Source organism: Vulpes lagopus, chromosome 1 (genome assembly GCF_018345385.1).
Source record: "Vulpes lagopus strain Blue_001 chromosome 1, ASM1834538v1, whole genome shotgun sequence".
Classification (NCBI taxonomy): domain Eukaryota; kingdom Metazoa; phylum Chordata; class Mammalia; order Carnivora; family Canidae; genus Vulpes; species Vulpes lagopus.
The window spans coordinates 85,308,210-85,332,734 of NC_054824.1; the positions used below are offsets into that span (position 1 = coordinate 85,308,210).

Consider the following 24,525-nt stretch of genomic DNA (forward strand, 5'->3'; position numbering starts at 1 on the left):
AGCTAGACATCGTCTTCTAATTTCTGTGCTATAGGTTTTCTGCTCTTAAAATAGCTAAAACAATACTGATCTCTGTTCTGAGCATGATCCAAGATTCAACTGATATGTTAAAAGATTTTTGTGCATCAGATGAAGATACAGTTCATCTATAAGTTATATATTGAAGTAATTAAGTTATTTATTTTATCAACTGAAAATTGGCTTTTAAGGGAAGGAATTGATGCTTATATAATACAGTAGTTATGTTTATGCAAAAGAACATTCTAATATTTGCAGAATGGTAAAATAAAAACACTAAGCCACACAGAAAGGATGATTTTTAAATTAATATACTTAATACACAATTAATTACTGGTGCCCAGATTCAGGATTTGAATGGGTCAGATGAATTCACATTTTCCATTTTTATGTAAATTTTCTTTAGAATATTTAACCTTTATTGTGATGTTCCTAAGTCCCATCTAAATGACACACAGCCAAATTGTACAAAAATATTTTAAGGAAGGTGGTTGTCTAGGTAGACAAGCAGAGTCTAGTTTTAAAAAATTGGGGGACAACAGGAGCTTGAAACTTGTTCTGTTTTCTGATGTTTGTAATTCCATAGCTGCAAGTATATCACCTATGGGAGAAAAAGGCACCAGGGAGTGGGAAAAAGGGGTGGGGATCACGTGATGTGTGGGGAGTGTAATACCAGCATTATTTTGGTTCTAGCATATTAAAAAAATTGTTAGAGGTATCAGACAAACAAAAACATGGTTTTTGTTTTGCTTTTTAAGAAAGGTTTGTTTAGAGGCATTGATTAATTTTATTTTTCCCTCCTAATAAAAGAACAAGGGGTTTCTGCTATGGCCTCAGACCCATATTCTCTGAAATCTTGTCCTGCTTATGATGGAAGCTCCTTATGGGATTTATTTCTGTTGTTGTAACATTATCTACTATATGCATTGCACCTGTTCACACAGAGTACATTGCATTGTGATATTTGTACAGATAGATGCTTCAAATAAGAAACCAATCTGCCTCTTCTGGAGTACTAGTCTATTAGTTACTTAATTAAACTTAATTATGTTTTTGTCTGCAATTTTGCGTATGGTCTTGATTTATTTACTGAGCAATGATTTCTTCTTTGCAGTTATCAGTTTTGTCTGAGATCAGTTTTCCTATTGTATGGAGTCTTTCTTTCAGAGCCTCCTTTAAGACTGCCTCTGACTTTAAAATCATTACTAGGCTTTTGTCAGAGCAGATTTGTTGACACTCTTCTCACATTAAAAAAAAATTTAAAAGATTGCACAAATAAGCTATGCATTTCACTATTTCCTGCTAATATGCAAAAATGTATTTATGATAATTACATGTACTGTGTGCCAGAACTGAAACAATACATTCCTCATAATGGAGCATAAATAAAGAAGGTGGAGCCAGCTGCTCTTAAACTGTTTATTTGCAAGCAGTAATGATATAGAGAATATACCTTTTTCACTCTGTTAGTCTGGCAATACTGAACCTGTTGCTGCATTAGACGAGTTGCATTTTGCTGGATAGGGGAAGGAGGGCTGTCTGCTGTCTGGTAGGAGGGCTTTGTCTGTGCCTTTCTCTCTCTGTTTCTTTCTGTTTTTCTTTCTCTCTCCTCCTCTTCTCTCTCTCTCTCTCTCTCTCTCACTCGCTTGCTCTGTCTCTGTCTCTCTCTCCCTCTTTGCCCCCCCTCCCTCCCTCTCTCTTGCTCTCTCTCTCTCTTCCCGTCTCTGTGGTTTGTAAGGTAGGTTGCAGTGTGTGTATATACACAACATCAAGAGCAGGAAAATGGACTCATTAGGGAGGCAGGCAGTCATTACCACTCACACTGTACTTCCAGGGAGACACCGATTATGAGAAGAGAAACTCAGCGCTGGGGAAGAAGGTAGGGCAGACAACTTTCATAAAAAAAAAATCCTGCTTCTTCAAACCCCCCCCCCCCCCCCACCTATCATCTCCTTTAGCCCCCAATGCTTTTATTCTTTCTTCCTTGAATTTTAATTTCCAGATTTAAGTTTGACAGAGCTGCTGCTAGCTTAAAATTTGGAACATTTATAGGAGGCCTACCCTCTACTCCTTTTCTTCCTACTTATTTAAAGGGTGTGCCCTTGTGATTCAGTTTAATTACTTTAAAAATAATTGCAAACAAACCTATTTTTCTCACTAAAGTACCAAATAAATCAGTATCTTTCACTCTTTTATAACAGACCCCTCCGTATGTTTGTTAGTCTCTTTGCTTTTCTTGTCTGTTTATGCAATTCCATCTGTCTGTCTATATATCATGTTGTCCTTATTTATTGCTAACTGGGTTGTGTTAGTTATGTGCCAATGAGTTTTAGCTGCAGTGCCAGTGTGGGTATTACTAAAGTAAGACTCTTGTTCTTTGTTTTACATTGAAGTTTAAAGTCCATATTTACAATTTAAATCCTTTAAGCAGGTTGAATACTTTTTGCCAGCATATTTATTTGATGGCATTGGCTGTAAGGTGAGGGGTAGTCACTGAGGCTGGGTAAGAATCTAGTGATTATTTTTTATCACACACTCTTCTATATTACATGTGGGGGGTATATTTTGAAAGGAACAAGGTACTCTGTTTTGTAACTTTTATTTTGCAGATGGACTTTTGGATTTATAGGGATATCACTGGGATTAGTAAGGATGCAAACTTTCTTAACAAACAGTTTTTATCCTAGGACAGTTTCTTTTTAGTATGTTACTGTTTATTTATGCTTGGGGAGGGTGGGGTGGGGGCTGGCCATCTTTTTATGAAGTGGAAGCTATGAAGTGTATCAGGCCATCTTATGCAACAACTGCAAGTATTCATTTAACATTTCGGGGACTATAAATAATGTATTTGTTATTTCAAACATAGTTCTGAGGTGCTTTGTTTTTCCTTTATTTATTTTTTTCTTTTTTATGGTGGGAAAAGTTGCATTTCACAACTAGTGGACATTGTTGAACAGTTTTCCCAGAACAGTGTTCTTCGAAATTCAAAGGAGTAGTTAAATAGGTCCATCTGAAATGGACTCTTAATGGAGTTTTATTCGGATTTGTCTGAAAGTAAAACTGCCATTCATTTGATAAAAATTAAGTCAGATAGTAAGATACACAGATGTTTTGAACATATACAGGAGGAATGATAAAAAATGGATGCTGATCTATAGAGATCTTTGATAATACAATCACCTTTTTCATAATAAATTATTTATTTAATAGAAGTGGCAGACTTTTTTTTTTTTTTTTAATTCCATTAGGCCTCTCTGACAACACAAAGAAGTCCATAAAGCAATATTCTTAAGCCACCTGGGACGCTAGAGCAGATTCCCAAACATATTCTCAAGGTTCAGACCTAGTAAAATGTTTATTAAAAATCCATTATTCCAAAAGGGTGGTGAACTTTTGCTGCTAAAAGTCTTTTTTTCCCCTTTCTTTTTAAAAATTTATTTGGAGACTTTTAATTTGCTTCTATTGCCTAAAGTGTCTTTTAAGCTGGAAAGGACAGCTTTGACCAAGAACAGAACAAATACTAAGTACACTCAGGTCCTGTCAGAGATTTTTTTTTCCCCCAAAGATCTAAAGGGAAACTTTTAGGGGAGTCTATTGAAAGCGTATGTTAATGCAGGTATGCAGTATATGGTATTTCAAATGTGATTTTCTCCATTTTAAACTCTTGACCCAAAAATTTGTTTTAAAACTAACATCTCAAAACTGTGCATGTCTCATGCACCTGTCATTTTCTATGTTAACGTTGTGAGGACTATCTGAAATTCTACCCTTGTTTTCAAAAGAAATCTTTCATGTATCTCTTGATCAACAATTCTCTTTTTCTGTATACATGTACGTGTGGGGATATCTATGTGCATATATATAAATGTATCTATATGTTCTCACACATGTGTACGGGTAAGAAATCACAGATTCTTTGCAGATATGACATTTTAAAAATTTCATGTTAAGCATATTTATGTTAATGAGAAACAAAAATGGAGAGGTTTTTAGGAGAAGGTAAAGATTTCTTTTAACCTTCTAGAAAGAATAAAAGAAAGTAAAAATTTAGTCATATTTATGGTTGGCTTGATTTTTAGAATGTGTAGAATTATACACAATATAAGAATTATAATTCTTAAAAAAAAAAAAAAAGAATTATAATTCTTAGCCTTCAGTAGATTTAAAATATTTTTAGTATGAAAAGTAATCTTGGCCTCTTTTGGGAGGGATTGTCATAATCTAAATACTACAGGACACTGTAAAATGTGAATAAGTAAACTTAAAACCAGTGTACTCTGATATATAGGACTTTGGAAAACTGAAAGGCTTGTGTCACAGGAGGGCTATAGGGTGCCAAAAAGTCATTAACTAGCCTTACAGGTTATGGTGGGCCTTTCCTATCAGCACATGAAATCTATTGAGAGGCCCGAAGTCTTGGGCAGGTCAGAGTGGGTTTCATTTTAATATTGGAGCGGACAGTTATCTAACACACCCACATGAGGAAGTGCTCTAAAGCAGTTATTTCATGCTTTGCCATGCCCTGTAGCTAAAACAATTTGGTACTGAGTGACGTGTGTGTGCTTTTTAACTTCTATCCGGTAAAAAATCAGCTTTGGCTCCTTGAAAAGGACCAAAACTGGAATAGCAAGACAGCATAATTCAAATGCTAAGCATACACTGGTTTAAACTTTTTTTTTTTTAAGTTGAGGGACGAATTATCACGATTGTTTTTAATATAAAGACTATATAGTAATTTCCTGGATTTTACTCATTAAGATTTCAAAACTTGCAGATACTTTTCTTCTTCACATTTTTCTCCAGAAGCCCACATTCATCAAAAGGATCACAGCTGCATACTTTCCCCCGAAATGTGAACAAATAAATGGCATTCCTGTTTATTTATCTATTTTTGAATTTTAATGATTAGTCCTTGTGCTAATTAACAAATTCCTGTATTCATAAAATCTGGCACTTCATAAATATCCAATTGTGTGATTATCTACACATGTCCTGGCTTCCTATAAATATAGAAATTATCAGTGGATGTGTTCATGGACTTGCCCAAGGCTGAATAGTGGCTGGCCATGCTGCCACACAGGAAACCAAGTTCAGACCCTGAGCAAATGTGTTGTCCCAGGGCCTGGCAAGGTGTATGGAAGTAGCATATTGCTGATATTGCTAACGAGTGATCCTTTCTGGCAAAGGAAGGACTGATGTTGACATTCTTTGAGTGCTGCTAGTTCCAGTCTTCTTCAGTCCTAAGGGTGGCCTTTTTAGGTCTAAAAGTTGATAAAGGATATTAAAGCTGACTTGCCTTGGAGGCCACTTTAGAACTATTATAACAAACTACATTTTTCAGTGAAAAATATCCTGGACTTCTACGAAAGAAGTAAAATAGTATATTCATCCCAAGTTCTTTAACCAGTGAGAATCTTATTAGCAGGAAAAGTTGTGTAGAGCTGAAAAGAAAATCTAAGTATTTTTGTTTGTATGGCTGTGTAACTATTGCAAGCAAATTACAGGAATCAAATATCATTTACATAGGAATAGTTCACCTACATCAAGGACAATAAACACTAGCAGTTGAAAAAATGCATACATATAAGGGTTATCATTAATTAGAAATCAACTCTTTTAAATGATTTTTTTCATATTATATGAGCCATTTTGGTTACCTCATACAATAATTAGATATTATTTACAATGATACTAGAATCATCATTGGCCATTTGATTTTTTGCTCCAAATTTTCAAATTCTGTATAGAATTCCTAGGTATTTGGCAAACTTGAAACTTAAATTTTCTCTCAAACTTGTTTTGTGCATTTCCAAAGCTTAAGTAATTTCTAGCATTTTGCAGAATCCTCAGGGATTATAGCCAATGTCAAATAGCTAGTAAAATACTTTTAATTCTTTACCAAAAACCCAAGGGCAATATCTATATCTCGAAATTCTAGAGAATGCCTGAATTTGTATATATTCCTGTAACATAGTTATTATACATTTAATCATCAAATGTACATTGTTGCCAATTATGCTGAACATATCAAAAATATATTCTTTGAACTCTTTTACTTCTGATTTCAACATAGGCAAGCTTTTGAGGCTGTGGGAAGAAGTAATGCCATCTATCATTACTGTCATGTATGTAGTAACCACTATAACAGATGTTGGGAACAGCATTCAAGAGCCCATAAGAAAAAAGGGCTTTTATGCCACTGTAGTTGCTCAACTGTAATAATAAGTAAGTAGTGTGCAACTTATGCTCAACTTTGGCTTTGTAACCTCTCCTCTACTCTAGGGTCAAGCCTTGGGTGATTCTTCAGTTTACTTGAAAGTAATCAACTTGAGGACATGGTGCTTGCCTTTATGAAGTCTTTTGATACTCAAGTGAAACTCCAGCCTGGCATGTTTTGTAGTTCAGTTAACCAATGCAACACTTTCATAATTGTTTTAACTTTCATAGGGAAAGTTAACTACTGACTTCCAAGTAATAATATTGAGACAAGGAACAAGGGCTGAATTCATTGATACATCCAGTTATTAGATGGAAACTGAGGATATTATTATTAATTTCTGGATATTCAGTCCTATTTTTGAAACTGATGGAAAGGGTGGTCATTCTAGCATAATGTGTTTACCTTCTTCATATTAGAAATATTTTAGCACTGAATACCCTGAGTCTCAAGGTATGATAAATTTAATGCACAGATCATATGTTATACATTTAAAATGTTAATAAGTTTTTGAAAACTTTCAATATTAAAAAAAACTAATGTAAAGACTTGCATTTAATTCATATGAAACTACTTAATGGAATTTGGAGTTTTTGGAAATTAAATAGATTTCCAATAAATTGAAACAAAAATGGTAATAATGATGAATTTTATGCATAATAGTATTGTTTTGCTCACCAAAATTCTTAATCTAAACTTTTTAAAAACAAGGTTTGAATTTAAATTATTTAAATTTTGATTCTATCTAATGGTTAGAAGCCTTTAGTTTTTTACTAAATGAGCTTGGAAATTTGCTATTTTTACCTTTCCTTTCAGAAATGTTCTCTGAATTACTGTTGTAATCAAATTGTGATTTGTTGTTAGCAAATTCCTTTTATAGTATGAGCTTCTTTCCAGTAAATGAAATGCAACTGGGAGAAAATTAAAGTAATGTTGTCAGTTTGCTCGGGTACCAAATTAAAACTTAGTAAAAAACTTACTAGCAGAAAACTATGAATGTTCTAGGCTGTGTAAATTTTTGGGTAGATATGTATGTATATGAAAACTGTATGGCTACTATTGTAAACAAACAAAAACACCTTATTTAGACACCAAAACATTTAAAGAGTGAAAATGTTTATTCTTTCTTTTATGTTTAAATAGGAATTAGGGGCATCTAGTTGCAAAGGTGACTTATACATTGGATTTTTGTTTTGTTTTGTTTTTAAATACTGAACATACTACAATTCCTTTTGGCCCAGTACTTTGGGTCTGCACATATTTACTAATGTCTCCGTCTTCTTGGCCAAATGCGCCTATTACTGGCACTTTAGGTTGGGTCGAAAGAGCTAGAATAGTTCTCACTTTATCTAGTTCCTCAAATCAACAGTGGCCTCACCTCATCTGGAGAGGGGAGAAGAATAAACATGATTAAAAAGCAAATGGAAACAAGAATAAAAGTAAAGCTGTGGGTGGAGGGGTAGGTGCTTTTGAAGCTTCTAAATTTATAATGAAAGAAGAATACTTTCTTCCCAACCCTCAGTAGAAGCCATCTGACCTATCCAACAAAGCACTCACTGCCTTCTCACTATACCTCTTGACAGTAGGTTGGCTACATTCCTCCTCCACTCCAAGATAGATTCCAAAGGTGCCACCAAAAGATCATAGAAGAGGAAGTCATAACATCTCACGTTTCTAATGTATTCACTGCCAGGATTTCTTCATACCTTTTGCCTTTGAAGCCTTAGGTTTGGATTTGTGAGCAGATTTTTGTAGTTGGTGGACAGATTTCATTTGTTTTGATAAGAAGCCTTCCCAACAAAGCATTCCCAAGGCATGCGGCAAAACAGCATCATGAGTTTAATTAAAATGGATGAAGTGATCGACTGTGTAAGTTTGTGTGTGTGTTTCCTCTCTTAAAATAAAATGAAGTCAAATACTTTTTATATAAAACAAAACAAAAAACAAATCCAAACTTCCTGTCAGCCTGAATGGATTTAGATTTCCTTTTACAAAATGGCTTTCTGAAACCATTTCTGTGTAGTGGGTTTGACCAGCACATTCTACTCTATTCCCTGCCCACTTGCTACTTTGCTTTCTAAATGTTGAATGAATGTAAATAATTTGTTAGTTAAAAAAAAAAAGAAAAAAGCATGTTCTTATAATAAGGCTCAGAATATACCCATGGAGATGTGTTAGGACTTACATACAATAGCTTCAATCCTATCAACTTAGCATGAAAATATGTGAATAAAAGTTTTAGAAACTAATTACTTTCCTAGCATGTTGAGAGAAACACTATGGTGTGGTTAAAAAAAAAAAAAAAAAAAAAAAAAAAAAAAAAGCACTGCTTTGGAGAACAGGAGGCATTAATTAATGCCAAAAAGGATTTAAAGTGGTTAAATCTGGAGGCCTGGTTTCTAGTCCTGACTATAATGACTTTGAATAAATCATAATCTCTCTGTTCATAAGATTTTGTGTTTATAAAAATGAAGGGAAAAGCTCCCTTTTAGATTTTCTTTTATCTTAAAAAATGTATTATTTTATTTTATACAGCTATATATGTAGGTGATTCTGCTTGTAATTTCTACCTGTAAATCATAAACATCTGGAGAGAAGTTTAGGTTGGCAATGATGGGCGAATAAAGGGATTTTAGTTGATCTGAAAGAGCACACATACTTTATTTTTTTGGTCATTGTTATCGTTAGCATAAGTGGATGTCACAATGTATCATTGGGTCTACTTAATGATTCAATGAATGCAATAAACCCAAAATTGCCATTTGTCAGATGAAGTGACATAATTGCCTGCGGTTGGTTTGATAAGGGGCTGTTTTTAACTGAGTGAAACACTATGGTTCCACTCCTCCCCACTGGCCACTAGATGGAGAGGCGGTCCATGTCCACAGCCCATGGTAAACAGTTCACTTCTGACTTTCCACTGGCAGAGGGGCACTATATTCCTTTGGACATTTCCATGAGCACACAACATGACATTTTGCAGAAACCATCAGAGAATATGTTCTCTTCTATAGAGGCATCATGTGATATTCATGAAATGCAAAATGATTTACTCCTTCCTCAGCCACCATTATTGCTGGTAGACCTAGGAGAAGGCCAGTTATATCACTCTGGTTTTAGTTGTCACAGTAGGGCCTTTGCCTCTTTCCAAATTGTCCATTTAGAAAGGACCCTGAATGAATGTCAGCACGACAGTGCCACCTTGTGTCTCTGACGCATGAGCCAGTGAAAAGGAAAGTATAGGACATTTACAGACATTTGGCAAATTGTTTCAAGCTCTGATTTTTCAGTAGCTACACAAAAATCTGTTTTAGTGTGTTTAGCAATTCTTATTACCAAAAAGAGAAATTAGGATGTGTGTACTTTATCCCTTCCTTTATCTCGCTGTGTATTAAAAATACTTCAAAAATTATAGGCACAGAGATGTGTTCAATTTAGATTTGGGGTGAAGAAGGCAGGGATTGTCAGAGATATTCATTTGCCTAATCTTATCACTTGGAAGGCTTTTGGTCAATCATTCCAGACTCAGAGCAACTTTTATATGCTCTGGTAATATCACTTTCACATTGTATCGTTTATAATGCATTTTTGTATTGTTTTGTGTTGTTTGTAAGCATATCTTCCAACTAAACCATGAGCTTCTCAAGGATAGAGTCTGTGTCTTATTCATCCTTCTGCCTCCAGAACTTTCTATGGCATTCAGCCCAGAGGTACTCAGACATTTAAGATCTGAATGAATGATTATGTCTGGCTGGTTTATAACTTCTTATTTATTTTTATTTTTATGTTTTTTGGTTTTAAATAATTTTAGGGCCTTTTCTCTTTGGAAAAATACTTCTGATACCACCTCCTTTCCAACTTTCCCTTTATAAATTTACTTTCTTTCATATTAAAATGACTTTCTGTTTTTGATTATGAAATTGCATTGCCTATTTGCAAGTTTCTATTGTAGTTGACTGTGGTAAAGATACTGAATTTCTTGTTTCAGCTTTATAACAAATTTGCTATGTTATCTTGGGTAAGATGCTTAACCTTTCTAGGTCTGTTTCCTGTGCATAAAATGAGCAGGCTGGACTAGTTGATCTTAAGGTACTCAGGGCTTTCGTACAGGTTGGATACATGTTAGTATTACTCTAGTTGTACATTTGGTGTAACAATTTTAAAGTACCACAATAGCTTAAAATTAAATTGCTAGCCTTTGAAAGTGCTATTTGATATTCCAGTTTTAGTAGAGGAAATTGAGGCACAGAAGATTTTCTTATAGAGGGTTAAACTACAAATTGGGCAAATTGTATTATAATTGGTGGGCATTCCAATTTTTTGTTTAACTTTTCTGTTTCTTTGATTTTGGTTAATTGAGCTCCACTCTCCTTCTATCCTTAACCATAAAATAAATTACAATAACTTTAAATAATAAGATGAACCCATGCTTCGGTATGGGACTGCAGACTATTTGCAATTTAAAGACTCTTTCATGCTATTTAAAAAAAAAGATTAGATTTATTTATTCATGAGAAACAGAGAGAGAGAGAGAGAGAGAGGCAGAGACACAGGCAGAGGGAGAAGCAGGCTCCATGCAGGGAGCCCAATGTGGAACTTGATCTTGGGTCTCCAGGATCATGCCCTGGGCCAAAGGCAGCGCCAAACCACTGAGCCGCTCAGGCTGCCCTCTTTCATGCTATTTTGAATTTTTTTTTTAGTAACCCCTAAAAATGAGTGCTAACTTTTAAATTTCAGAATTTTTGCCTGGAATTTACATCTGAGGTTTCAGTCCACATATTACCAGAAACACCAGCAAACACCATTATGACTTTGGGCAAATTGCTTCAGCTTTTTTGCTTATTTGCAGAAAGGTAGTAATAAATGTTACACTTCCTATCCACCTCACAAGGTAATTGTGAAGATTAAAGGGGTTCATGTATATCGAAATTCTTCATAAATAGTAAAGCCCTGTGCCAATATTAATAATATTTACCATTATTACTGCTCTAATTAAAGGAAGAATGGATAATAGAAACCTCAGTCAAAGCAAAAACAGACGAATTTTAAAAACACTGAAACTGACGGCATCTCTTATTTGGAGTGTTTCTTGGTGGTTGTAGGCTCTGGAGATAAAAGTTGTGTTGTGTTCACCCTATTACTTATGTTTTGGTTTAAAAACCTGTAATGAGGGACGCCTGGGTGGCTCAGCGTTTGAGCGTCTGCCTTTGGCTCAGGGTGTGATCCTGGGGTCCTGGAATCTAGTCCTGCATCGGGCTTCTCGCAGGGAGCCTGCTTCTCCCTCTGCCTCTGTCTCTGCCTCTCTCTGTGCCTCTCATAAATGAATAAAATGTTTAAAATAAAAATGTGTAATAATAATAATATTGATAATGTTTATGAATCTAAAATTCATGTTTTCTTTGGATAAATTTATTACCTATCATTCATAAGTTCATTTTTGATGGTAGTAAATTTATTAATATAGAAAGAAAAAATTTAAAATAACCAAATAAGATGAAAAATTTTATATACGTTTTTGATATTGTAGTATTGGACTCCAGTCTAGTGGTTATTTAACTTTAATGTACTCTAAAATTACCTAGGGTATTTGTTACAATTCAGATTTCTGAACTCCTTCTCTAATAAGTCTGGGATGGAACTCAGGCATCCCAGGTTCCACCTGGTTCACACAGGTTAGAAGACACTACTTTCCTTGGCTGTTGTACATGATAATCAGCTGGGGGCTTTTTAAATGAATAGATTTCTAGGTTCTACTCCTAGATATCCTAAATCAGAATCTTTAGATCTAGATTTGGCATCAATATTTTACAAAGACTACTTCATAGGTTCTAATAAAATTACAAGGTTTGGGAATCCTTGCTCTTGTTTTTATGGTATATTGATAAAATATATTTACTGTTGCGCCTGAATCCATTCTCATAATTCACATTATTTCCTAATGAAATATTTCATTTTAAAAAGAAGGACAAAGTTGATACAGCTGTGTAAGAAAAGTTCAGTCTTGACAAACAATTACCACTCTTGCCCTATAACCCTAGAATTAAGGAAAAGAGAAGTTACTGAGAACCTTTCATATAAATTGCTTCATTTAGTCTTTACAACAACTCTGCTGTATACCCTGGTTGTCTGCCTCTGTTACAGAGAAAAACCTCCCCCCAAACCAAAACCAAACAAACAAAAAACCAACGAAGCTCATAGAGTAGATAGCCAATGTCACACAGATGTTAAACATCAAAGCTGAATTCAGAGCCTATGCTCTTTCTACTATATCATATTATTTTTTACCCCTAACCAATAACTCTTTACCAGGTTCCTATTATGTTAAATGATAATGTCTAGTCTTGAGGGCCACAAAGTGTATTACCGATATGGTATAATTATTACTTACACGTGTAAAATAAATCGATATATTTTTTTCTAATTCTGCTATTGAGAAGTGACTTTTAGCTAGAGGTAGAATTCAAGTATTCTGAATGGTCAGAAGGAGTCTAAGTAGTAATAATAATCATAATTATTGAACTGTTAAAGAACATTGTCTATGGGATCTTTAATCCCCATGCCTTTACTATGAGTAGTTTCTTAACCCAGTCTACAGATGAGGAAAGCCTGATTTGGATTGGTTAAGTGACTTACTGATGATTGTAGTCTAAAGTGGCAGAACCAGGACTGGGCTCTGTTTCAGTCTAAATTCGAGAGCAGTTGGTGCTCTTAACCACCGGTGTATGTCATTTCTGACTGTACAGTTAACCTTCAGAGTCAGGCTGTTCCTCTGGTAAGTACAAGCCACTAAATACTAATTAAACTTTGTGGGACTAAAATTCATTTCCTTTGTAGGGAACAAACAATTTTGCCACACTTAGTCTAGTAATTTTTTTTTTAAGTCTTGTAAAGTTTGGTGTTAATAATGCATAATACTTTAGGGAAAATCCACTGAATAATCTTTTTTGTTTATATTTTTATTTGAGAGTTCCAACTCTTTGATGGAACAGATTATTTGAATGAAAATTTTATATCTATTATGACATGCCATGAAACAATAATTTGATAGCATAGCCACTGTTGTTGGTCTTAAAATTATTTATTTATATTTAAGATCCCATGCAAGTATTAATAGTGTCAATGTCATAGTGCTTCCTAGAATCTGAAAACTGATTCCTTTTTTTTTTATTGAAATTTGATTTGCCAGCATGAAAACTGATTCCTGAGCACTTTTTATATTCTCATTTTTTAAAAAAAAGCACCTCATAGTATAAAATGACAGCCTACGTACACAGCATAGTACATAGTACAACTATGTTGTACATAGTACAAATAGAATTTCTCATTTACCAAGTAAATGAATTGCTAAAAATGCTATGTATACCTTTTTATAGATTTAATAATATTTTAAATATATTAAAAATTAGAAGGAACTCTGAAATCCATTTTTTATGTGTAAAACTAATCATGATTTTATAAAGTTTAATATGCATATGTTAGGGAGATATTCTTAATGCCTCTATAATTATATTTTAGAAGATACATTTTTTAAATGATTTTATTTATTGAGAGAGAGAGAGAGTGAGTGAGAGAGTGAGCACAAGCAGGGTGTAGGAGCAGAGGCAGAGAGAGAGAAGCAGACTTCCCACTGAGCAGGGAGCCCAGTGCCGGGCTCGGGCTCATGACCTGAGCCAAAGACAGATGCTTAACTGACTGAGCCATCCAGGTGCCCCAAAAGAGACATTATTTTTAAAAGACTCACTAACCAGTGGATATAGTGTTGTCTTTAGCTGACTTTCGAGTTTATTGGAGATTTGGGTTCTATTTTAACTTTCTTCTCTAAGGGTGGTCTTTTCCCAGATGGCATTCTTTTAAACTCTACCAAGCAAATGAATGCTACCATGAAGAAGAGTGAAAATATATAGTGAAGAAGTTTACCTGTACTCTATTTTCATCTGTAGAAATTAAAACATGATTTTTTAGAAAGTCCCATTTAGCAGCAGAGCATAAATTGGAAAATTTGGTCAGTGATTTATTTAGACTCCACAGGGAAAATCCTGTAGGGTGTTTTTGAATATCCTAAATTTATTTTGATTTGAGACCAGCTTAAAGGGCATGTCTATCTTAAAACAGTTCTCCATTTTCCTGACAAAAATTCCAGTAGAGCTAGTTGTGGGAGGCAATATCCCAACAATGAACCTTTTGGGGCCAAATAAGCAATTTTGCACAACTTACTCCATCCCTTTCCTTAAACCTTGCTCACTGGGCTTGTTTAATTTTGACTGCTAATTTTATTTCTTTGCAGAGGCAAAGGAGACAGGAAAAAGGAGGGAAAATAACGGATGGCATGTGGGTGAGGTTTTGGCTCAGGGAATAAATTTTAAAAGATCCTAGCCAGTGTAAGGCTACAGAAAGCAGTTGGTGTCTGAAATTTACCTCTGTTTTGCAGATTAGGAAATAGATGCCAGTAGAGGTTAAATAAGTTAGCTAAAGTTACTTGGTAGTTTCCAGCATCAGAGCTGGTCCTGGGAACTAGGTTACTCATTGCTTCAATAAGATATTTGGTCAATCTACTTTCTCTGTAGATCAAAACGTCTATTATTCTTATTCTCTTTTACTTTCCTCCTTTTTTTTTTGTATGCTGCTACTATCTTTTAACAGCTAAAAAATCATTCTGCTTATAATTTCAGGTTTAGAAGCTGGTTGCACAAGTGTATTTTGACTATTAAGACCATTGAGAACTAGCTGACTTGTAAGGTCCCTGTGTATCATGTCAAGCTTTCTGCCTCTATTTTATTGGTATATGTGGGTAGTGAATGTGGAATAGAAAAAAAAAAAGCTTCTGAGCTCATGGCACACTTTTAAACATGTACAAATGTGGTGGGCACCTAATAAAAGATAAGCTATTGGGTTTTTTTGTTTGTTTTTAGATTTACCAAAAAAAAAAAAAAAAAGTTTTGCACATAGCACTGAGTCTGTGTATTACTGCCCCTCCTCTGTGGAGGATTCCTCCGTGGAGGAATCCCCGTGGATTCACCTTTAGGAACATTTTACATTAATACAATCCATTTGTTAAAATTAATGAACTGATATTGATATGTTATTATTAACTAATATCCATAGTTTATTCAGATATCCGTAGATTTTTAAAAATTGTTATTCAATTTATTTAAATAACAAAAACAACAAAACAAAAACAATTTAACCATTTCTCCCTCAGCCCCTAACCTCTGGCAACCATCAATCTGTTTTATGTATAAGCTTAGTTTTTTTTTTTTAACTAAAAAAATGTTTTAGATTCCACATATAAGAAAGATCATATGGTATTTGTCTTTGTCTTATTTCACTTAGTATAATTCATTGGAGGTCCATTCATGTTATCTCAAATGGCACAATTTCATTATTTTTTATGTCCAAATAATATTCCATTATATATGTATACTGCATCCTCTTTATTCATTTTCATTGATGGATCCTTAAGCTGTTTCCATATCTTAGCCACTATAAATAACGTTGTAGTGAACATGGGGGTTCATAGATCTTTTCAAATTAAGTGTTTTCATTTTCTTTGAAAGAATACCAGAAGTGAAATTACTGGATCATATTATTATAGTTCTATTTTCATTTCCTTGAGGAATCACCATACTGTTTTTCATAATGGATGTACCAATTTATGTTCCCACCAACAGTGCACCAGGGTTCTTTTCTCAACATCTTTTTTTTTTTTTTTTTTTTTTTTATTTGTGAAAGACACACAGAGAGAGACAGAGAGGCGAGACACAGGCAGAGGGAGAAGCAGGCTCCATGAAGGGTGCCCGATGTGGGACTCAATCCTGGGGCTCAGGGATCACGCCCTGGGCCAAAGGCAAATGCTCAACCACTGAGCCACCCAGGGATCCCATCTTTTCTCCACATCTTGTCATAATTGTTACTTCTAGTCTTTTTGATAATAGCCATTCTAACAGATGTGAGATGATATCTCATTGTGGTTTTGATTTGTATTTTCCTGATGATTAATGACGTAAGTCATCTTTTTGTGTACCTCCTGGACATGTGTGTCTTCTATTTAGATCTTCTGCCCATTTTTTATGGATTATTTGAAGGTTTTTTGCTTTTGAGTTCTTTATATTTTGGGTATTAACCCCTTATCAGATATATGATTTGCAAATATTTTCTCGCATTCAGTAAGTTGCCTTTTAATTTTGTTGATGGTTTCCTTTCCTGTGCAGAAATTCTTTAATTTGACGTAGTCCCACTTCTTTATTTTTGCTTTTGTTGGTTTTGCTTTTGGTGTCACATTCAAAAAATCATCACCAAGACCAATGTCAGTAAGTTTACTGCTTATGTTTTCTGCTAGGAGTTTAATGGTTTCAGATCTTATGTTCAAGTCCTTATTCCACTTTGAGTTAATTTTTATGTATGGTGTATGATAGTGGTCCAGTTTCCTCCTTTTGCATATGTCCAATTATCTTAGCACTATTTATTGAAGAGACTGTCCTTTCCCCGTTATATTCTTGGCTCCTTTGTCATAAATTAATTGATCACATATATATAGGTTTATTTCTGGGCTCCCTGTTCTGTTCTGTTGGCTTAGATTGTGAGCCCAGGGTCCTGAGATGATTTTTATGCCAATACAATAATTTTAATTACTATAGCTTTCTTATGTAGTTTGAAATCAGGAAGGGTGATGTCTCCAGCTTTGTTCCTCTTTTCAAAAATTGCTTAGACTCTTCAGGGTCTTTTATAATTCCATTCAAATTTTAGGTATTTGTTCTATATCTGTGGAACACGCCATTGGAATTTTGATAGGGATTACACTGAATCTGTATATTCCTTTGAATGGTATGGGCATTTTAACAATACTAATTCTTCCAATCCATAAGCATGAAATGAAAGAAAGCATGAAATGAAATTTATTTGTGTCTTTGTAAGTTTCTTTCATTAATGTTTTGTAGTTTTCAATTTATAGGTCTTTCACCTCCTTGGTAAAATTTATTTCCATCTTTTTGTACAAATTTGAATGAGATTGTTTTCTTAATATTCCATTCTGATAGTTCATTATTAATGTATAGAAACACAACAGATTTTTGTGTGTTAATTTGTCTGCAACTTTAATGAACTTGTCTAAATTCTGACAGTTTGGGTTTTTAAAAAATATTTTATTTATTTATTTATTCATGAGAGACACATAGAGAGAGACAGAGACATAGGCAGAGGGAGAAGCAGGCTTCCCGCAGGGAGCCTGGTATGAGACTCTATCTCAGGACCCTGGGCTCACAACCTAAGCCAAAGGCAGAGCCACCCAGGTGCCCCAAAAGTCTGACAATTTTTAAAAAAGATTTATTTAGTTGAGAGAGAAAGAGTGAGTGAGTGCAGGATGGAAGGGCAGAGGGAGAGGGAGAAAGTCTTAAGCAGACTTCAACTGAGCATGGAGCCTGATACGGGGCTCAGTCTCATTACTCTGAGATTGCAACTTGATCTGAAATCAAGAGTTGGCCACTTAACTGATTGCACCACCAGGTGCCCTAATTCTGACAACTTTTTGATGGAGTCTTTAGGGCTTTCTTTAGGACTTTTCTATTATGTGTTCTGCACATAGTGACAGTTTTACATTTTCCTTTCCAGTTGGATGCCTTTTATTTTTTTTTATTGCCTCGTTGCTCTGTCTAGGACTTCCAATACTATATTGAATAAAAGTGGTGAGAGTAGGCATCTCTCTTTTGTTTGTGATCTAACTGGAAATGCTTTATGATGTTAGCTGTTGGCTTGTCATATTATATGCTATGTTGAGGTATGTTCCCTGTATAATCGCTTTGTTGAGAGTTTTTATCATTCCTAAATACTGAATTTTGTCAAATGTTCTCTCTGTGTCTATTGACATGATCATATGATTTTTTATCTTTTGTTACAGTTGCATATCACATCGACTGATTGGCAGATGTTGAAACATTCTTATATCCCTTGACTAAATCCCCCATGACCATGGTGTGTGATCCTTTTAATGTATTATTGAATTTTGTTTGCTAATATTTTGTTGAGGAATTTTGCAACTATGTTAATCAGGGATATTGGTCTACAATTTTCTTTGCCATTCCTGTCTGGTTTTCGTATCAAGGTAGTGCTAGCCTTATAATATGAGTTTGAAAGAGTTCTCTCCTATTTCCACAAGAGTTTGAGGAGGATTGGAATTAATTCATCTTTGAGTGTTTTATAGAATCCACCAGTGAAGCTTTCTGGTCTTGGACTTTGTTTCTGGGGAGATTTTGATTACTGATTTGACCTCTTGCTAATAATGATTCTGTTCAGATTTTGTATTTCATCATGATTCAGTGTCGTTAGATTATATATTTTTAGGAATTTATCCATTTCTTATAGGTTGTGTAGTTTTTTAGCATATAATTATTCAGTAGTTTCTTATGATCTTTTGTATTTCTGTGAGATCAATTGTAACATTTCCTTTCATTTCTGATTTTATTTATTTGAATCCTCTCTTTCTTGGTGAGTGTAGATAAAGATTTGTCAATTTTGTTTATCTTTTCAAAGAACCAATTTAGAGTTCCATTGATCTCCTTTATTGTCTTTTTAGGGTCTATTTCATTTATTTCTGCTATGACCTTTGTTACTTCTTTCCTTCTAATTTTGTTTATTCTTTTCCTAATTACTTGAAGTATAAAGTTAAGTTGTTTGAGACTCCTCTTGTTTCTTAAGGTCTGCATTTATCTCTATGAGTTCTTTCTTAGAACTGTTCTTAGAATCCCATAAATTTTGATATGTTACATTTCTACTTTTCTACTAAGAACTCTCTATGAGTTCTTTCTTAGAACTGTTCTTAGAATCCCATAAATTTTGATATGTTACATTTCTACTTTCAGTTGTCTCATGGTATTTTTTGATTTCTCTTTTGGTTGCTTTTTTGACCCATTGAGTGTTCAATAGCATGTTGTTTAATCCGTAGATATTTGTGAAATTTCTAGTTTTCTTTGTGTAATTACTTTCTAGTTTCATACCTTTGTGGTCATAAAAGTTGCTTAATAGGATTTCAGTCCTCTTAATTTTATTAAGACTTGTTTTATGTCCTAACATATGATCTTAGAAAATGTTTCATGTGTACTGGAGAAAAATGTGTATTCTGTTGCTTCTGGATGGGATGTTCAATAAATATCCATTAACTTCATCAAGTCTAACATGTCATTTATGGCTGATGTTTCCTTATTAATTTTCTATCTGGATGATCTATCCATTAATCTAAGTGGGATATTAAAGGCCCCTACTGTTATTCTTGTGTTTTTCTCCCTTTAGGTCTGTTAATATTTGCTTTATATATGTAGGTATTCCTATGTTGGGTACATAAATATTTACAAATGTTATATTTTCTTGGTGGAGTGACCCTTTTGTAATTCCCATTATGTAATTATGTGACCCATTATGTAATTCCTCTCTTTATCTCTTATTACAGTCTTTGTTTTAAAGTCTATTTTGTCTGATATCAGTATAGCTACTCCAGCTTTCTTTTAGTTTCTATTTGCATGGAATATCTTTTTCCATCATTTCACTTTCCATCTCTATGTGTCCTTACATCCAAAGTGAGTTTCTTTCTTTTTTTTTTTTTAAAGATTTTATTTATTTATTTATGAGAGAGAGAAAGAGAGAGAGGGAGAGAGAGAGGGAGATTGGGAAAGAGAGAGAGGCAGAGACACAGGCAGAGGGAGAAGCAGGCTCCATTTAGGGAGCCTGACATGGGACTTTATCCTGAGACTCCAGGATCATGCCCTGGGCCAAAGGTGGCGCTAAGCCGCTGAGCTACCCGGACTGCCCCAAATTGAGTTTCTTGTAGACAGGTGGGTCTTGTTTTTTGAAAATCCGTTCAGCTACTCTGTACCTTCGATTGAGAAATTTAGTCCATTTACATTTAAAATAATTATCGATAAATACGTACTTATTGCCATTTTGTTAATTATTTCTGAGTATCTCTTTCTTTTTCTCTTCCTCTCTTCTTTTGTGCCTTGATTTTAGTTGTATACTTATATTCCTTTCTCCTTATCTTTTGTGAACTACCATGAGGTATACATTTACATGTAGTAAATACACAAAAGACAAAGAAATATAAGCATACAAGTACACTTATCATGCTGAGACTGAGTAATGTATAGAATTGTTGAATCACTATAGTGTACACCTGAAACTAATATAACACTATGTGTATTATAAATGTATGTTAACTATACTAGAATTAAAATTTTAAAAATAATAAAAAAAGAAATAGACACATACTACTAAAGAAAGGCCATGATTCTTTATAAGTCCTAATTACAGTTTATCACGGAATTTTGAGATGAACATATGCTACATTTTAATACCTTTTCTCCTAAATTGATGTGAGTCTATGAATTTAGGCTGAAAAAGGGGACCTTGGTAGAAATACAAATCAGAACTTTAGTCTTCCATAAAGAGTTTACAACTGCCCCAAGTATTCCCTTTGTTTGGACCCCATGAGAAAATTGCTTCTTGGCCCTAGTATCACTTTGCTGACATGGTGGGTATGTACTGAGTCAATTTCTCACTGATATAATAAATATTTGCTTTGAAAATTGATAAAACATTGTTGATGTTGAGGTGCCTATTGAATATTACCAATTACCTTTTAATGCCATTAATTTGGTTCTAGATTCCAAACAAACTCAATTGGAATATGAGTTGTATTTGGTTCTCAGCAACTAACTGAACAAATATGCAATAGAGCATAGAAGTAATGTCATGATATCTGACATGCTACAAAATGGCCACAGTGTACTAACAGATCCTATAAATTTTTTTTAAAGATTTTAATTATTTATTCATGAGACACACACACACACACACACACACAGAGAGAGAGAGAGAGAGAGAGAGAGAGAGAGAGGCAGAGACACAGGCAGAAGGAGAAGCAGGCTCCTTGCAGGGAGCCCGACGTGGGACTTGATGTTGGGTCTTCAGGATCACGCCCTGGGCTAAAGGCAGCGCTAAACCGCTGAGCCACCTGGGCTGCCCAAGATCCTATTAATTTTTAATCGGAAATAATCAAGAGTTATTCAGAGTACCAATACTCCAGTGTAAGTCAGATATATGTCCTTATGTTGACACACCTACAGACTTGGATTCTATTCTAGGAATTGCAGTTTGAAGTAATCTATATCAGAAGCAGCTACACATTTGATTCACCACATGTGTCCTATGTAATTGTAAATAGCAGCCTATTTCCTTTTAGGGTCTGATAAGGTTGTTGTTGTTTTATATCTTAGTAATAGAGTCATTGGCAGTGGCATACACAGGCTAATTGTTAGAAAATAAAGCTTTGTTAGAAATGGAACATAGGCTTTTGGTAATATTCTTAAATTTAACCAATTGTCAGGAAATTAAATATGGTTCTCTTGGAAATATATCACAGAAGGCTTAAACTAGAAGTGGTTAAAAAAACCTTCTTCATAGGAATTTAGTTATTTTCTACCCCCCAAAAGTAATTTTTCTTTTATCTCTGTCTTTACTTAGCCTTTAAGGAGAGTGGCAGCCACAGAATGGCAGTGACCTAAAAGTGTAAAATTATAGTTAGTGGAGTTTGGATAATCTTTAGGACCCAGATAGCTTAGGATATTTATCAGTGAGCTAAAAGGGGAAATGCTGTTTTCAGCATACTGCAAATAAAATGCTTAATTAAAATCCTGTAAAAATATAATAACTTGTTACTAAGAAATTACTTTGCTTCTGAAGAAATTAAAAGTAGGAGAAAAAGGAAGAAAAGAAATAAGCTGGTACTCATAAATAGTTTTTTTTAACATGTAGGTGCTTTTAATTTTTTAAAAAATTATTTTTATTAATTCCTGAATTCAAGTGAGAGGGAGATGGGGATAGATTAATTGCCATTTAAATATGCAGTTCCAGATTTGTAGTCATCCTTCTGAACCAGGATGGAAAGACCATAGAAAAAATTATAGTGTGGAAATTATATTTCATGTGGTGAGACACAAAGTCAAGAAGTTTTCTGTTCTAATAAGGTGAAAGTGGTTACCAAAGAAACAAAAGTTTCTTATCACTGTGCCTGAGGCAAATGTGGCATATTAAGCTTAAAATGAATTCTCCTCTCCTGAATGCACACAACTCTTATTAATGTCTTGGAAATTATGCACACATAGGAAAAGAGGAATAAGATTTTCTGGATACATTTGAATAAGCATCCATTGGGGTGTAGGGGCTATCTAATATCTATGGATACCTTAGTGTCGAAATGGCCCCAAATCAGTTTTTGCTATTTCACCGTTTACTTGGGTTTAAACTTTAGACTGAATGACTTGTTTTCCTCTTAAAAGAGGCCTTTCTTTTAGTAAGAGTTAGGTTCCCTGGTGGCCTGAAAGAGTTAATGCAATTTCCAAGAGTGTCCAACTTACTTCCAGGGAGTAGTGCGTGCATGTGAGAGTCTGGCTCCAGGATATTTGTTCACATCCCAAAACCAATTTGGCACAACTTAAAATGTCTGCTAGGGAGAGGATTCAGAGTGTTGTTAGGCCACGCAATTAGTGCTTTATTTCATGAGCACCAAATTCACCCAGTAGTGTTTTGTTTTAAAGAAGAGCTTGAAATTCACAATAACGGGTTTCATTTATCAGAGCCATATGGGACTCACCATCTTTGGATATATTTGTAAGGCTTTCACAAAGAAGACTCCTTAGGCATCTCAGATTTCACGGATTGGAGGGCAATCTGGATGAATATCTTTTTGGAAATGATGAACTATCTTTTTCATATGTAGTCTTCAATTTCGATATTCCTTGAGAAGCTCAAAAAAAAAAAAAACAACAACAACAACAGGAAAGAGTTAAGTAAATATCAGCTTACTAGCTTTTACTGGAAAACAAAGACCATAATTCTTAGATCTGGTTCAAATGCCAAGTATACCTTTGATATTGAAATTTGGCCACCTAATCTTTGCAGTTTGTGATGTGGTATTTATGAGAGGGAAGGTGGTTCTAAGTCTCAACCTATTTTTGCATTTTTTGCTAATTTTGTCATGGTCATATTGATCATTGAAGGCTATCTGCAACATACAAATGGTTAATATAGCATTGTGGGGTTTTTTGGTGTCTACCCAAAATTATTTCTTTGCTGCCTCTTCTTTTCCCATACTTTTCTGATCATTAGAGCTCTATCTTAACACAATATTTTTTGATAATGTCAATGTAAATTGATTTTTTGATGTATCTCATATTTCTCTAGTGATCTGTAAAGTTAGAGACTTAAAAATGAAATCAAAGTGATCTTCATTTGGCAGTGATTGCTAACACTTTAATTTTTTATTCCTAGATTCTGTTAAGCTATCAATGACCTATAAACAAATATTTAAGTGTTTACTAATTAAAAATGAATATATATTTAAAAGCATAGAGTTCTCTTGTGTTATGATTGATGGCCACTAGTTTTTCAGGTTTCAGATTTTTGTTTTCTCAGTGCTCTAGATTTTCTTATAAAGAGCACACTTGATTCTGTTTGATAAATCTGCTAAGTTAGGATATTTGCAAGTCATAAATAGTACTATAACAATGGTTATTGACATATATAAAGTCTATGTAAACTTCATAGGGATGATAATTTAATTTTATTTTTAATTGTTATGAAAAGTTGGTAATTATTTTAAATAACTTTTCATCATTAAATATATTTTACTGTACTCAGCCTTATTTTGTTATCCTCTAGTTTATTAAAAAAAAAACTTTTAACACTTCATTTGCTAATGATGTTTATATTAGCATGTTTTAAGTTTCCCAGAGAATGTCCACTAAATTTTGTTCTGAGTTATGAGCATGCTGAATAACATTAAATTAAAATAAATTAAATAAAACATTAAATTAAAATTTAGTATTCTTTGCTACCATTTAAACTTTATATTCATACCAACGTGATATATTTTAAATACTATTTTATAGATTCAAAAATCTACTCTATAAAATTTCATCTCTAATATGCACTTAGACCTTTGTTACATAGCATACCTGTAGAGTGCACACTTGTATTGGTATATGTCATTGGCCCCTGTAATAGACCAATGAGGCTGCTAGACAATAGGTAGAACATTGGAATTTTAGAATGAGTTATACCTGCTTAAATTGACTTGAGCATTAATTGTGCTGGATGGTTGAACATCTCATATCCTCTCTATATTTCATTCTTAGCGAAACATTCTAAAAATTATTTAATGAGTATAATCAATTGTTAAAATACTAATAGGATCAAAGTATGTTATTACTCTTTTCCTCCAAATGGGTATTGTGACTCAATGAAGTTAA

General features: G+C 34.0%; 1 protein-coding gene across 25 annotated transcripts in view; it reads left to right on the forward strand.

Annotated features, from left to right (window-relative positions):
* ZBTB20 (zinc finger and BTB domain containing 20) overlaps positions 1 to 24,525 on the forward strand; it is a 770,327-nt gene that overhangs the window by 39,914 nt on the left and 705,888 nt on the right. For 18 of the 25 annotated variants that reach the window (XM_041721633.1, XM_041722422.1, XM_041769749.1 and 15 more), the window contains exon 1: positions 1,647 to 1,897. The exons of 5 other annotated variants lie outside the window; for them this stretch is intronic. The gene's annotated coding sequence lies outside the window, so the exon portion shown is untranslated. Of the gene's footprint in view, positions 1 to 699; positions 1,898 to 24,525 lie in introns of those variants that run through there. 2 more of the 25 variants (XR_005985640.1, XR_005985678.1) reach the window with 2 other exon arrangements.